The sequence below is a fragment of the Nelumbo lutea genome, chromosome 4 (genome assembly GCF_056320005.1).
Source record: "Nelumbo lutea isolate HS-2025 chromosome 4, American lotus-T2T, whole genome shotgun sequence".
Taxonomy (NCBI): Eukaryota; Viridiplantae; Streptophyta; class Magnoliopsida; order Proteales; family Nelumbonaceae; genus Nelumbo; species Nelumbo lutea.
The window spans coordinates 20,549,584-20,563,998 of NC_142687.1; the positions used below are offsets into that span (position 1 = coordinate 20,549,584).

Genomic DNA, 14,415 nt, shown 5'->3' on the forward strand with positions numbered 1-14,415 from the left:
TAAATAGAAAAAAATAAAAAAGTTTGCAGGGAAAATGCAGAAATTACAATAGTATCCAATGAGTTTAACCAAATTTGGATGAGAGAGTTGTCCTAGAAATATAACCTCTGCCTACAAACCTGCCAAGTTCTTAGCAGAACTGAAAGAGAAATAATCTCCAAAGACAAAAGTACCACCCATTCTCTGTGGCCCCGAAAACTATTATCCCCATCATGACCCTTGACTACTACTTGAAGGGGCTGAAGCCCCTTACTTAAATCCTCAGAAACGTATTCTTTATAAACAGTTCCAAATCCTCCTCCACTCAACACATGATCTGGCCTAAAATTCTCTGTTATTATCTTTAGTTCGTTGTAAGAGAATGCAATCAGTCGATTTGCAGCAGAATCACATCGTAGGTCCTCAACCTCTTCAGGATTGGAAGGCAATTTCTGGCCATCTTTCCCTTCCTTCACTGATGGGGCTTGGTATTTTGGAGACTCTGAAAAGACAAGATATAATTATATAAAGAATTTGAAGAAAACATGGGATAAAAAGCACAATTCACTGCTTTTCTGGAAAAAAAACAAAGAAAATAAAGAGAAACAGATAACAGGCTCAAAGCAGATGAAAAACCAGAAAGAAAATAACAACTAAACATAAAAATCTTAGTTTGCTTATGTATTTAATAATTTATTCTTTATAACCTAATCAGGTAAGATGGAGTCAATGTTCAATTACCTTCCATTGCTTGTGTATTTAATAATTATTACTCTACAGATTTGTTTTAGATCTGAATTGATATTGTCCGTACACATTAGGCCTACATTTCATTGTGAATTTTATCCTACATCAAATGCATTATAAATTAACAACATAAAAATCTTAGTTTTCTTATGTATTTAATAATTTATTCATTATAACCTAATCAGGTAAGATGGAGTCAATGTTCAATTTGCTTCCATTGCTCTCTAGTGTGTTTCACAAATCCTGATTGATCAGATTTTTTTTTTTTTTTTTGCTTCTTGATTGGTAAGATTTTTACCTTGTGAAAGTATAGGAGACAGATTACTAGTCCAGTAGGTGATAAAATGAGGGATAATAAACCGAAATGGTTTGGATATATACATAGAAGACTGCCTGCTGCACCAATAAGAAGCAATCTGATGCAAGGGGCTGGAACCAAGATGAGACAGGATCAGGCGTAAAAGGACATTGGTTGAGGTAGTGAGAAATTATTTTGGGTAGACAATTTAATAATGGTCAATGGATATGGCCCTTGATAGAATGGAATGACAAAACAGGATTAATGTAGCACAAACTTGTTCAAGCTACATAAGCCAAGTTGAAAACCACAGTGGATATTATTTTCCCATGGGCAGACTTTAGTAATCTTGAGTTCCTTAAAGTTGGAAGCATGGTCCTACTCTAGGTTCATTTCAACATTGTACAATAATATACAACTCAGAGAAGGTGCTCACTTTACTGCATATTCCTTATTGTCTAAGTGTAATTTGATTTTTCTAGAGATCTAGAAATGAAATTTATGCACCTTTTCACTGATACAATTAAGGCCTGATGGAAGAGAGACAGAAAGATAGAGACAATCTAAACATGGTAAAATCTTGGGAATATATTGATAATTTCCCATGAATATCTAGGAAGGTTTGACTGTCTTCAACAAAATATCTCTCAGCCTACAACATGAAATTGTTGTTGTTGATGATGGTGGTACCATATGACCTTTCATAGACCAAGATAGAGTAATTTTACTGATGCTTCCAATCCCACTTAAGTGGGATAAGACGGATGATAGTAATACACAACTACTATCTCCTAGATAAATTTTATATTTGGAAATCTGTTGTTAAGATGCATAGAAATGAGTTTTCAATGTATAAACTAAAGCTAAAAATGCTATAACTATTAATACACAACTACTACCACTACTATAACATAAAACACAGCCTTAGAGCAGAATGAGAGAATAGGTAGGTGTTGTCAACCCACCTAAACGGGTTAGAACCTATGATACCCAGATACATGTACGTGGGCGCCATATCATGTTGGATACTTCAAAATTTAGTGTAAATTTCATATATGTACTGTATCCAGGCATGTCCCTTCTGTGTTTGGATAACATAGGTTGGGACAGGTTAGGATGTGATTTTTTTTTTGATAAATTACAGAAGATTTTCATTAATCAAGTCAAACTGATTGCAAAGCAACCATCATTAAAACAGGTAAACTTTATATAACAGAAACAAATTCCCCACACCCCCACCAAGAAATCTTTTCTGCAAAATTACAACCTAGTCCAGGGCAACCCCACAGCAGAGATCCCCTCCCCACTCCATCTCTTGCTAAAGAATCTACTAACATATTTGCGCTTCTAGGGATCCAATTGAATGAGGCATTCAGGGAGGACCCTAATGAGACAACCATCCTAATTACCAAAGCCTTAAATTCCCAAGATATTTGTTTCTGACCTTTCATCCAGTAAATAACACATGACAGTCTCCCTCCTCTATTATATCTCTTAACCCCTGTTGTTGCATCAATTTTAAACCCTGTATTAGAGCCATCAATTCTGTTCTCAAAGACTTCCCTTGTCCCACTGGGCCTGGAAAACTAAGCATAACATTTCCGACAACACCCCCTACACCCAATAGCCCTGGATTTCTGATACAACACCCATCAAAATTAAACTTGATTTTCCCACAACCTGGTGGACTCCGTTGCATCATTCTTACCTGTTTACTTCTTTGGGAACCCACCACTGTTTACCAGTCTCTAATCAATTATTAAAAGGTAAGTCTTTAAATTTTGTTGTCACTAAATCCCAATGCACCACTCTTATCTTTGTGAGTTCTATCACCTCCTCCATCTGTTTGTACTTCTCAAACAATGTTTCATTTCTCTTATGAGTCTGCTCTCAAAGACTGGTGGGGATGTGATGATTATCTAATTTTTAGGATTAGTATTAGCAATTGCTAATTTACACAAATATTGGATTCATGCATAAGCTGTTTTCCATAAACATAAGAACTATCTATTGGTGAGAAAGAAAAAAGAAATCTGGCATTCAGATTGCTAAATCCTGGACAATCACCCCATAAAGTTTAGATGAATTTTCTGGCTGGATAAAAAATATATATAGACAATCACCCCATAAAGTCAATGCTGACTTACAAAGCTTCATCTTGGACACTTTCTCATTTCTTCCTTCTAACAACTAAAACCATCCAAACAAACCTCTTACATTGGTTGACAATCAATCCATCCAAGTTCGTATTCTCATAGAAATATTGCAAGTCTAACTTCAACTCTTGATTAACAGCATTTGACTAATTCAAGGTTGCATGTCTACGGCACAAACTAGTGGAATTTCTCAGATTTCTTTTCTAGGAAAAAAAGTACCCTCTCTCCATAAATCAATCTCTTTCCCTGTGTCAAGGAAAGACAAGTTAGTTGAAATTTGAAAAGAATCCCCAGTGGAGTGCTATCTGTTCTGTGTCATCTCCCTAGTCCTCTTCCAGATGTTTGGTCCGCCTTTAGAACAACTTAACTTCTTTGGAGTGTTGGAAGAAGATAAGTGCTCTAATATATGTGACAATTGACCAAAAGCACAAGTCCCCAACTATGAGCTAACGAAGGAGGTTAAGAGGAGGTTGTGATTTTGGTGCCCCCATAATTCAATATACTTCAACCTGGTACCCTGTAACTTACCACATATTACGTATATACAGATTACTAGGATCCACCATTGGAATAGTAAACCATAAGGCTGTGCAAGTGAAAATGACATGATTATAGTATCACATTTTTAGCTCTAAAAGTTGGAAAAGAAAATTAATATACATAAATCACCCTCATGTTTTCTTGAATTTTAGCAGAAGCCATCCTTAAACATGGCACCTACCAGATACTGTTTTTTCATCGAACGCCTAGATTTTTCTTTACAAACCATAGCTTCTATACCTCCATAAGCAGCAGCTTTGGAATGCTTGTATCTGCTCTCTCTATTTTAAGCATGAATGCACCCATAAGCCATCCCTATTCTAATCAATACAGTCAAAGCCCTATTATATATACTATATCCCAGTTTATATAATTTTTCCTTCTTCGAGAAAGATGAACTTCTAATGGCACTCTTCAAATGTTTCAGGTCCATGGGCATCAGGACATCTCATCAAAGAAGGTAAGCAACTAATGGCTATAAATATGGTATAATTTGATTAGAATAATAGCAGAAAATAGAAAGAAAAAAGAGAGAAGAAGATAGGAGAGAAAGAGAAGGGAGAATAGAGAAGAGGAAACTACCTTTTGAGCTCTATATAGTTCAGCCTATTAAATAGAACGAGCGGAATTTTCAGAGATTTTACCTCTCGAAAGTAGAAAAATGAGAAAAAGGAATTCAACTTGCCAAATTGCAATACAAAATCTGTTTCATCCTCTAATTTAAGGGATCATGAATCGGCTAGCATTAACTCAGAAATGAAAACTCAACTTGCTATGGTCTGGTCGGGTTTAAAGTGAAAAAACTGGGGAGTAATGAAAAAAATAAAGTGTGAGAGAGAGAAGGAGAGGAAGAAGAAGAATAGGAAATATGAGAGAAAAATCAACGGTGATTTACCTTGTCACAGTCGCCGGAGTTTCGGTTCTGAATTTCAGATCACAACTTCGAACTCCAGCTTCCGAATGAGGAAGTAATGAGAGAGAGAGGAGTGTGGGTTTGAAAGTTGGAATAATCGGGTCGGGAGAGATTTGATGGTTTTTTTGTCATTTTGGTTTTTTTATGTGAAAAAGCGGGAATGAAATTCCGATTCCGGGGGAGGGGGGGGTGGGTGGTGGTCAGGAATGGCCCATTTCCGAAAATGGGGATTGCCATTCCGTCCGAGATGGGAATCGGATTGTGATTCCGCCCAATCAAACGCATGGAATCGGAATGGACCGATTCCGATTCCGGACCCCTATTACTGCCAACCAAATGGATCCTTGGTTCTTTGCAAAAGCCAGAAGTAGAACTGATGAATCAATTTTTGGTGGAGTGTGAATTTTTTGTGTTAATTACCTCGTCATTCGATCTGCTTCCAAGTGGTCGATGACTCACGCCGAAGTGGACAACTTTGACTGCCGAGATGAGTTGAGCTGGGCAGGCTAGGTAGCGAGTTGACTATAGTGCCGAGCTACCTATGAGGTGCCGAGCTAACCAGGTGGCAAGTTGCCTGTGAGGTGCCAAGCTGACCAGGTGGCGAGTTGTAATAGCTCGGGATACACTTCGCCGAACTGACCTTGTAACAGCTCGGGTTATACTTTGCCGAACTGACCAACCTTATAACAGCTCGGGATACACTTCGCCAAACTGACCCACCTTGTAACAGCTCGGGATACACTTCGCCGAACTGACCCACCTTGTAACAGCTCGGGTTATACTTCGTCAAACTTTGTAACAGCTCGGGATACACTTCGCCGAACTGACCCACCTTGTAATAGCTCGGGATACACTTCGCAGAACTGACCTTGTAACAGCTCGGGTTACACTTCGCCGAACTGACCTGCCCTATAGATACCTCCGAGCTCAAGACCGCCTCACTCAGCACTTCGCATCACTTGGCACCAAAACCAAACAAGTCGTACCACGCCTGACACTAAGGAAGTTCGTGCCCAAGGGCGCCGCGCCTGACTGACTTGGGATCTAACGTTTGGCGGCAGCACCCTAAACGACCACCTGCCACCGCCACTGACACCGCCATCTCCAGTTAGATGATGGTTAGGCAGTGACGGTTCTGACTCAGCAGAAAGAATGACAACCGAATTGACAAGCACAAGGGTAATATACTTGACCTGACAAGGGCCCCGGGACGAGTGCACGAAGTGACTATAAGAGCCCCTTGCCCCCCGACAACAAAGGTATGCAAACTTTGCGCTATCTGGTATTACCTTGCTTTTGAAGGATTCTAACTTGAGCTTCGGAGCCTCTACACCGGGTTTCCCCCGGAGCTTCCCCATCTATGTTTCAGGTTCCATGCTACCCCGTTCGGAAGCAAGGCAGCGGACAGCTAAGACCGGCCGGATCGCGCTCCATCAATTGGCGCCGTCTGTGGGAACACGCTTCAAAAAGCCTCCCTCCAAACTTCGATAACCCCTTTTCTTCAAAAAAAAAACCCAACACTCATGGCCTCCTCCAGCAACACCGGACGTGGCACGGAGACAAATGCCACCGGGGAGCAACTTCAAGTCCCTGTAGTGTGCGTTGGACAGTTCACCATCCCCCTTTCAGCGGATGGGATCCCCAGCTTGAACGCGCCACAAGCAGTGGCACCTGTAAACCCTCCTACCACAAGCATCCCCTTTCCTCTCCCCATTGAGACAACCTTCACTGAACCGACTGCCGTCCCCCTGGCAGCTAGCCAAAACCGGTTGGAGGACCTGATGCAGTGCATGCGGGCAATGCAAGCCCAAATGCAACAGTTCCAACAGCACCAGCTTCACCAGCACCAAGTACTGCACAACATCTCCCAGTATCACTATCAACAACAGTTCCCCCAACTGCCACTGAACCAACCACTACTTCCGCCTCGCCACCCCGCCCCAAGGCCGGTCAAGGCCTCCCCGCAGGATGGATGCCCCCACCAGGCGAAGGCCTCCCGGCCCTAGAACCGCCCCAACAGCCAGGCCTCGTCCCCAGGCTGAAGAGAAAAAGATGTCATCCCCGCCTCGCAACCTGCGGGCAGGTCGGGAACCTCGCCCGCGAGGTCGGCACCCCGGCGCTCCAAGCCCGAGCTCCCACTCACAGAAAACCAATTCAGCGCCCTGGCGGCAGACTACCAGCATTCCGGGCCCATCGAGCTCGGTAACATGGAGGCCAGCAGCGCTAGTACAAGGCCCGCTCAACGGCGAAGGTGTCGGCGAAGTCGCTGAACCACCACCCATGCATTGTCGGAATTCAAAGGCAAAGACATGAGCTCGGACGAGGTAGGGGCTGCCCCGGTTCTCTCGGTTCCTTCCCCCTCGCATCGGAACTCCTGGCGGTCCCCTTACCTAGAGACTTCAAGCTCCCACCTCTGGACAAGTACGACGGGTCCTTCGACCCCAACAACCACGTTGACGCCTTTCAGTCCCAAATGCACCTCGCTAGGGCCTGCGAATCGTGCATGTGCGTGGCCTTTACCACCACCCTCAGTGGGTAGCCCGCACTTGGTGCAGGAACCTGGCCCCCGGGTCGATAAAGTGCTGGGCCCAGTTCGTGCAAGTCTTCACCACACACTTCGTCACCAGCCAACGGTGCCCCAAAACAGAGGAAAGCATCTTCAGAGTAGTCCAAAGAGAAGGAGAATCTATTCGGGGCTACATCAAGCGATTCAACGAAGCATGCTTGCAGATATCGCTGTTAGACCCTGCAGTGCAGCTCGCGGCGGCCAAAAGAGGGTGACGCACAAAGAATTCAAATGGCACATGGTGGCCAACCAGCCCGCAACCGTGGCCGAATTCCTCAAACTCGCGGATAAGTTCATGAGGACAGAGGAAGAAATCAACCAACGAACCGAAGGCGGGAACGAGAAAAGAAAGAGAGAAGGCGAGCTCTCCAACCCGGTGAATAGAAAAAACCCGACCCGGGAGCCAAAGCTGAACCAGTCATTTCGGGCCCCCCTAGCAGTTTGGACGGACTACACGCTGTTAAACACGAGGCGGACAGAGATCTTAATGACGATCAAAGACGCCCCGTACGTTAAGTGGCCACCTCGCCTAAAGGGAAATCCGAGCGAGAAATAAGAATTTGTATTGTAGTTTCCATAGAGACCATGGTCATAGCACCGAACAGTGTAATAACCTCCGGGATGAGATAGAGGGGCTCATCCGTCGCAGATACTTGAGAAACTTTGTACAGCACAACAATAACAATAAAGCTGGTCGGCAAGGGGATCACAAAAAGGATACCCCCGAGTCTAGCAACAGACATGCCGAACCGTTGCAGAAGCAGCCTCCGGAAGAGAGGCCAGTTCGGGGAACCATCCATGTAATAGTGGGAGGTTTGGTGGTAGCGGGGTGTACCTCGGCAGCAGCCTTGACTTCAGTTCGCGAAGCGGCCCTCGAAGAACGGAACCCCCCAAAGAGACCAAAGGCCGAAGAACCAATCTTTTTCACGGAGGACGACGCGCGAGGAGTCCACTACCCCCATGATGACGCGCTTGTCATTAAACTAAGGATCAACGACTTCGAGGTTAGGCGCGTACTCGTAGATTCGGGCAGCTCAGCAGACATCCTCTTCAAATCAGCATTTGACCAGTTGCAATTACAGAGGAGCGAGATGAAGCCCGCGAACACTCCCCTGGTGGGTTTCAGCGGAGAGGAAGTCAGACCCCTCGGAAAAGTAACTGTCCCTGTGGAAGTCGGCACATGGCCTTGTGCGGTCAGACACAACCATGATTTCCTGGTAGTCGCGACCCCCTCCCCATACAATGCCATAATAGGGTGGCCGATCACGCATATCCTACGGGCGGCGGTCTCCACCTACTATTTGGCCATGAAGTTCCCTACGGACTTCGGTGTAGGGGTAGCGCGGGGCGACCAGCTCGAGTCCCGCAAGTGCTATGTTGCCGCCCTGAAGGGAAAAACCAAGGCGGCCGACGACCTCGAGTTGGAGTGGTCTGCGGGGCAAGGTGAGGAACGAGCTTCGCCCACGGAGGAAACTGTCGCAATCCCGACTTCGGCTACGAACCCAGCTCGCACACTAAGCATCGGAGCTTCCATCGAGGATCCCTTACGAACCGAACTGGTGCGTTTTTTACTTCAAAATTTAGATACTTTTGCCTGGTCCGCGGCCGACATGCCCGGCATTAGCCCCAAACTGATAACTCACAAACTTAATACTGACCCTGTAGTAAAACCCGTTAGACAGAAGAAACGCAACTTAGCCCCAGAACGCTGGAGAGCGGTCGACAAGGAGGTCGAGAAGCTCCTCGCAGCAAACTTCATAAGGGAAGTCCATTACCCAAGCTGGGTGGCCAACCCGGTGTTGGTAAAAAAGGCAAGCGACAAGTGGCGCATGTGCATCGACTATACCGACCCGAACCGATCTTGCCCGAAAGATTGCTTCCCCCTCCCCAGAATTGACTGCCTAGTGGACGCGACCTCGAGAAACGAGTTGCTAAGCTTCCTGGATGCCTACTCGGGCTACAACCAAGTTAGGATGGACCCATCCGATGAGGAAAAAACCAGCTTCATAACCGAGTTCGGCCTGTATTGCTACAAAGTCATGCCCTTCGGATTAAAAAATGCTGGAGTGACTTTCCAAAGACTTGTAAATAGGCTATTTTGGCCCCTGATTGGTACGAAGATAGAGTACTATGTAGACGACATGGTCGTCAAGACTCAGTTTTCACAAGAATTAATACAAGACTTAGATTCTGTTTTCCAAATCCTGCATCAGTTTAGCATGAAGTTGAACCCCAACAAGTGTGTCTTCGGTGTCACCTCGGCCAAGTTCCTAGGCTACATTGTCAATTGGTGCGGTATTGAGGCCAACCCGGACAAAGTAAAAGCCATTCTAGATATGAAACCACCTCAGAAAGTAAAAGAGGTTTAGAGGCTAAACGGCCGCATAGCCGCTTTAAGCCGCTTCTTGTCTAAGTCAGCAGACCGCTGCCTACCCTTCTTCAAGGCAATCAAAGGCAAAGGGTTCGAGTGGACCCTGGACTGCCAGTTCGCGTTCGACGAACTAAAAGGTTACCTCGCTAGTGTGCCAACCTTAGCCTGGCCCGAGGTGGGCGAGGTCTTAGAACTGTACCTCTCGGCGAGCGACGAGTCCGTCAGTTCGGTACTGATAAAAGAAACAGACCGGGTCCAATGACCCATCTATTATGTTAGTAAAATTTTGCAGGGAGTAGAGGCAAGGTACCCGGAGATAGAAAAACTATCATACGCCCTAGTAATAGCAGCTCAGAAACTCCGCCCATACTTCCAGGCTCACACCGTCATCGTCCTAACTGACAAACCTCTTAGACAAGTTTTACTCAAACCCGAGCTTTCCGGTCGACTGACGAAATGGTCCATCGAACTCAGCGAGTATGACCTCCAGTACAAACCGAGAACCGCTATCAAGGCCCAAGCTTTGGCAGATTTTATCGCCGAGTGCACATTCAGTCACGAAGCCCCACAGGTCAAGCCCGAGGTCCCCAGTTCGGGTGAACCCGGAGCTCCTGAGCCCATAGAGTTCGAACCCCGTGAAGTAGCAGCCAGTGTGGCATCTCTCCTGGTCAGGCGAAGCGCGAACTGGGATGAGGAGCCCTGGATCCTTCACGTGGATGGTTCATCGAACCGGCAAGGCAGCGGAGCTGGAATAGTCTTGTGCGGCCCGGGCGACACAAAATTAGAATACGCACTAGGCTTTGAGTTTGCGACATCCAACAACGAGGCAGAGTACAAAGCACTGATCGCCGGGCTAGACCTAGCGCGATAGGTAAAGGAAAAACACTTGGTCATTTGTAGTGATTCTCAGCTCGTGGTGAACCAAGTTACCGGCGAGTACGAAGCATGCGATCTCTCCATGATCGCATATTTGGACAAAGTAAAAGAAGCCCTGCTCAACTTCCGGTCACACATCATCAGGCAAATCCCGAGGTCAGAAAACACTGAGGCCGACGCCCTGTCCCGGTTAGACAGTACAAGTCACAACAATATGAGAACTATGTACATAGAGGACTTACCTCGGCCTAGTATTCTCGGGGGGACAGAGGAGGTCGCTCCCGTCTTAGAGGCAGAGCCGAGCTGGATCGATCCACTCGCGAGCTTCTTGATAGACGGAACCCTCCCTGCAGAACGCAATGCGGCCAAGAGGGTGCAGCGCCAAGCGGCCAAATACGTCATAATAGACCAACGGTTATACCGACGGTCGTACACGCTCCCCTATTTGCGTTGCCTGCGACCTGCCGAAGCCGAGTTCGTACTCCGCGACACTCATGAAGGCCTGTGCGGCGGACACTTGGGGGGCAGAGTACTCGCCCAAAAGGCACTTCGACAAGGATACTACTGGCCAACGATGAAGGCAGAAGTTGTCGAGCTCGTCAGAAAATGCGACAAGTGTCAGAAGCACGCTAATATCCACCATCAACCTGCAATCGACCTCAAATACCTCGCCAGACCGTGGCCCTTTGCACAATGGGGCATCGACCTCCTAGGGCCATTCCCACCAGCAACAGGCGGAAGAAAATTCTTAGTTGTTGGAGTAGATTACTTTACAAAGTGGATAGAAGTCGAACCTCTGGCAACTGTTACGGCTCGAAACATACAGAACTTCTTTTGGAAGTACATAGTATGTCGGTTCGAGTTACCTCGGGTACTAATCTCCGACAACGGCAAACAGTTCGAGGATATCAAGTTCCAAGAGTGGTGCCAGAACATGGGGATTCGGAAAAATTTCACGTCAGTCGCGCACCCGCAGGAAAACGGTCAGACGGAAGTAATGAACAGAGCCATCTTGCGCGGACTGAAAGCACGTCTGGATCGAGCTAAGGGATTGTGGGCCGAAGAGCTACCAAGTGTCTTATGGGCTCACCAAATTACCGAAAAAGCAGCCACGGGAGAAACCCCCTTCAACCTCACCTACGGCACTGAAGCAGTGATCCCGGCGGAAATCAAAATACCAACGTTGCGATTAGAAACATACGACAATCGGACGAACGGAGACGAGTTATGTACCAACCTTGACCTACTGGACGAGGTAAGGGACCTCGCGCACATCCGAATAGCGGCATACCAGCAGCAGGTAGCTCGCTACTACAATAGCAGAGTAAAGCAACGAAGCTTCCAAGTCGGCGACCTGGTCCTTCGTAAGATTATGGTGCCCGAACCCGGCATGGGCAAGCTTGGACCTAATTGAGAAGGGCCCTATAAAGTAAAAAGAGCGCTCGGGGGCGCATACGAACTCGAAACCTTGGAAGGCAAACGAGTACCTCGAGTATGGAACATCGTGAACTTAAGGCGATACTACCTATAAACCACCAAGCGAAGTGGACGAAATCAGGCCCTATGTGCCACGAGGCAAGCCAAGAGGAACTTCGGCGTAGACAAACAAAGAAGAGCATATTATCAGCTCGGCAAAAAATCAGTTCGCGGCATAAAAGACCGCGGAAATTTAATAATCCGGACAGTGGCAGACAAAGAAACAGTTCGGGGAAGATGAGCAAGGGGAAAAAGACATATTCCATTGCAAGAAACAGTACATTGGCAAAATTTTTTTTTTTTTACATGCCCGGAGCCACTTCTTCACCATCGGAAGGCACTTCAACAACACCCGAAGGCCCTGCCTCTCCTTCAGAGTCCGGCTCGCCATCGGCAGCATTGGCCATCTCTTGAGTTATACGCGAAGTGGATATGGCACTTACATCGAGGTCAGGGTACGTATTCCGGATCATCCACCGACTCAACTTGAACCCCCTCCTGTAAGAGTCCACCATCAGATCGTCAAAACGCGGAGAGGCAATGTAGTCTTCAATTGCCTTCTTCTTGGCGTCTTCAATGCCTTGGGAAAAAATCTGTGTTCTCTCCTTGATGTGCTCTTGAAGATATTCGACTTGATGTTACAAATCCAACTTCAAATTCGCCATATGCTTGACAACTACCCCCATGGCCTCGGCGTCACGCTGAGACCTCGCCTACCTGGCCATCGCGACGCGAGCAGCCTCTTCAGCAGCGTAAGCAGCCGCCTCAGCAGCCTGGGTATTTGCCTCTGCAGCATGGAAAGCTTCTTCAGCAGCATGAGCGGCAGCCTTAGCAGCTCGCGCCTATCGCGAGCTCCTCTCCACTTGGGCCGCCAAGGCATGAATTGAAGAATTCACCTACCAAAAGAAACGAGTGAGCAAATAACAGCAGAAGCAACATAATAAAAAAGGAAGACAGAATCTAACTTACCACCATGGCATGTGTTACGGCGCGGCAAGCAACCTGATTCAAGGGAAGATCGGTCCACGCCGTGACCTCCTCAGGGAAAGTAGCGTCCCTACTCTTCTGAAGAGCGTAGTTCGGCGACAACATGCTCCTAAACTCCCCTTGAGCTCCCGAGCCCGAGGGCCCAACCCGCGTATGAGCAGACCCGGAGTGAGCAGGAGCACTTGAGTATGCAGGAGTGCCCGTATGAGTGGTCTCAGCGTAAGGCGCCCTGACAGTTTTGTGCACCGGTGGAGTCACTTCGGGCTCCCTAGGCAGATCCTCCGGCGTATGGTCTGGGGATTGGGGCTCCTCATCCAGGGGCAGCTCGGTACGAGTTCACTTGGCGACCCGCTTCCTCCTCTTCATACCTTGGAACAAACGCCCCCCATGAGTTCTCTCCGTGTCCATGACACCTGTAGAAACGAATTCGACATCAGAAAAAATGAAAAGAACAGAGCAAGCAAGAACCGCATAGCTAGAAACCTACCCGAAGTGGCCTCACCCCACCCGATCTGAAAAGGCCATCCTTGTGCACTTCGCACGCCGAAGTAGTCCCGCTTCCACGCCGGGACCTTGTTAGGAAGATCGTGCAGAAGCTTAAAACTCTGGCGAGGAGTAAGGTAATACGCCCGTCTCCCCCCAGGAAGAGAACCCGCCTGTCTCTTGAGCATCAAGATAGAGGAGAATATCTCTAAGTCCAAGGGGAAGTTCTGCTCGCAAAAAAGGGAAACTGTCCCCACCAGGTTCCGAATAGAGTTCGGATGAAGCTGGCCAATGGTGACACCGAAGTGGTTTATGACTTTGACGAGAAGGGGATGGAAAGGAAGTCGCAACCCTGCAGCGAGCTACTCTCGAAAAATCACGATCTCGTCAGGACCGTGTTCCCAAGGAAAGCTACCCGAAGGAATAAAATATGTGTATCCCCCAGGAAGATTGTAAGACAGAAGCATGGATTGAAGCCCCTCAGGCGTCATGGTCGAAGGACCAAACCTGTCTAGCATCCGACTTCGGCGGGAGGTAGACACCAAACTGCCCGAAGCGACTCGGCCTACTGGTTCATAGTCCTCAAGCTCCACCTCAGGATCACTGAGGCAGTCTGGGGACACGGCTCAATTGGTGGAACCTACGTCGGCCCTACTCGAAGAATCGTCTGAACTATCAAAGCTAGACATTGGGGAAAAGATGGATTCAAGAAAGTACTCACCGGAAAGTTTGAAGAACAAGCCAAAGAACCGTGAAGACTGTATAACCATCCTTGACGCGAGCTGAAAGGTTGGACGCGAACTCAGTAGAAAAACCGCAGAAGTGACAAACCAACCGGGGTCCCCCACTATTTATAGCTACAGTAACCAAGAATCAACCGTGCAGACCGAAGACGATCCGACGGCCCACGTTCTTACCGACCGCACAACCCTTAAGGTAGAGACGTGATTGGCACACGTCTTTCTGAAAAAAAGCGAAACGTCAGCGCACGTCTTTTTGAAACCGACGTCGCTTCGACACGCG

At 47.3% G+C, this 14,415-nt stretch overlaps 1 long non-coding RNA gene across 1 annotated transcript; it reads right to left on the minus strand.

Annotated features, from left to right (window-relative positions):
• On the minus strand, positions 1-4,751 carry LOC148854463 (uncharacterized). The gene is made up of 2 exons (XR_016112294.1): positions 4,616-4,751; positions 1-481 (listed from the first exon to the last, which is right to left on the minus strand). It is a non-coding gene; the product is annotated as an uncharacterized LOC148854463 (long non-coding RNA).
• Positions 4,752-14,415: the final 9,664 nt, after the last annotated feature.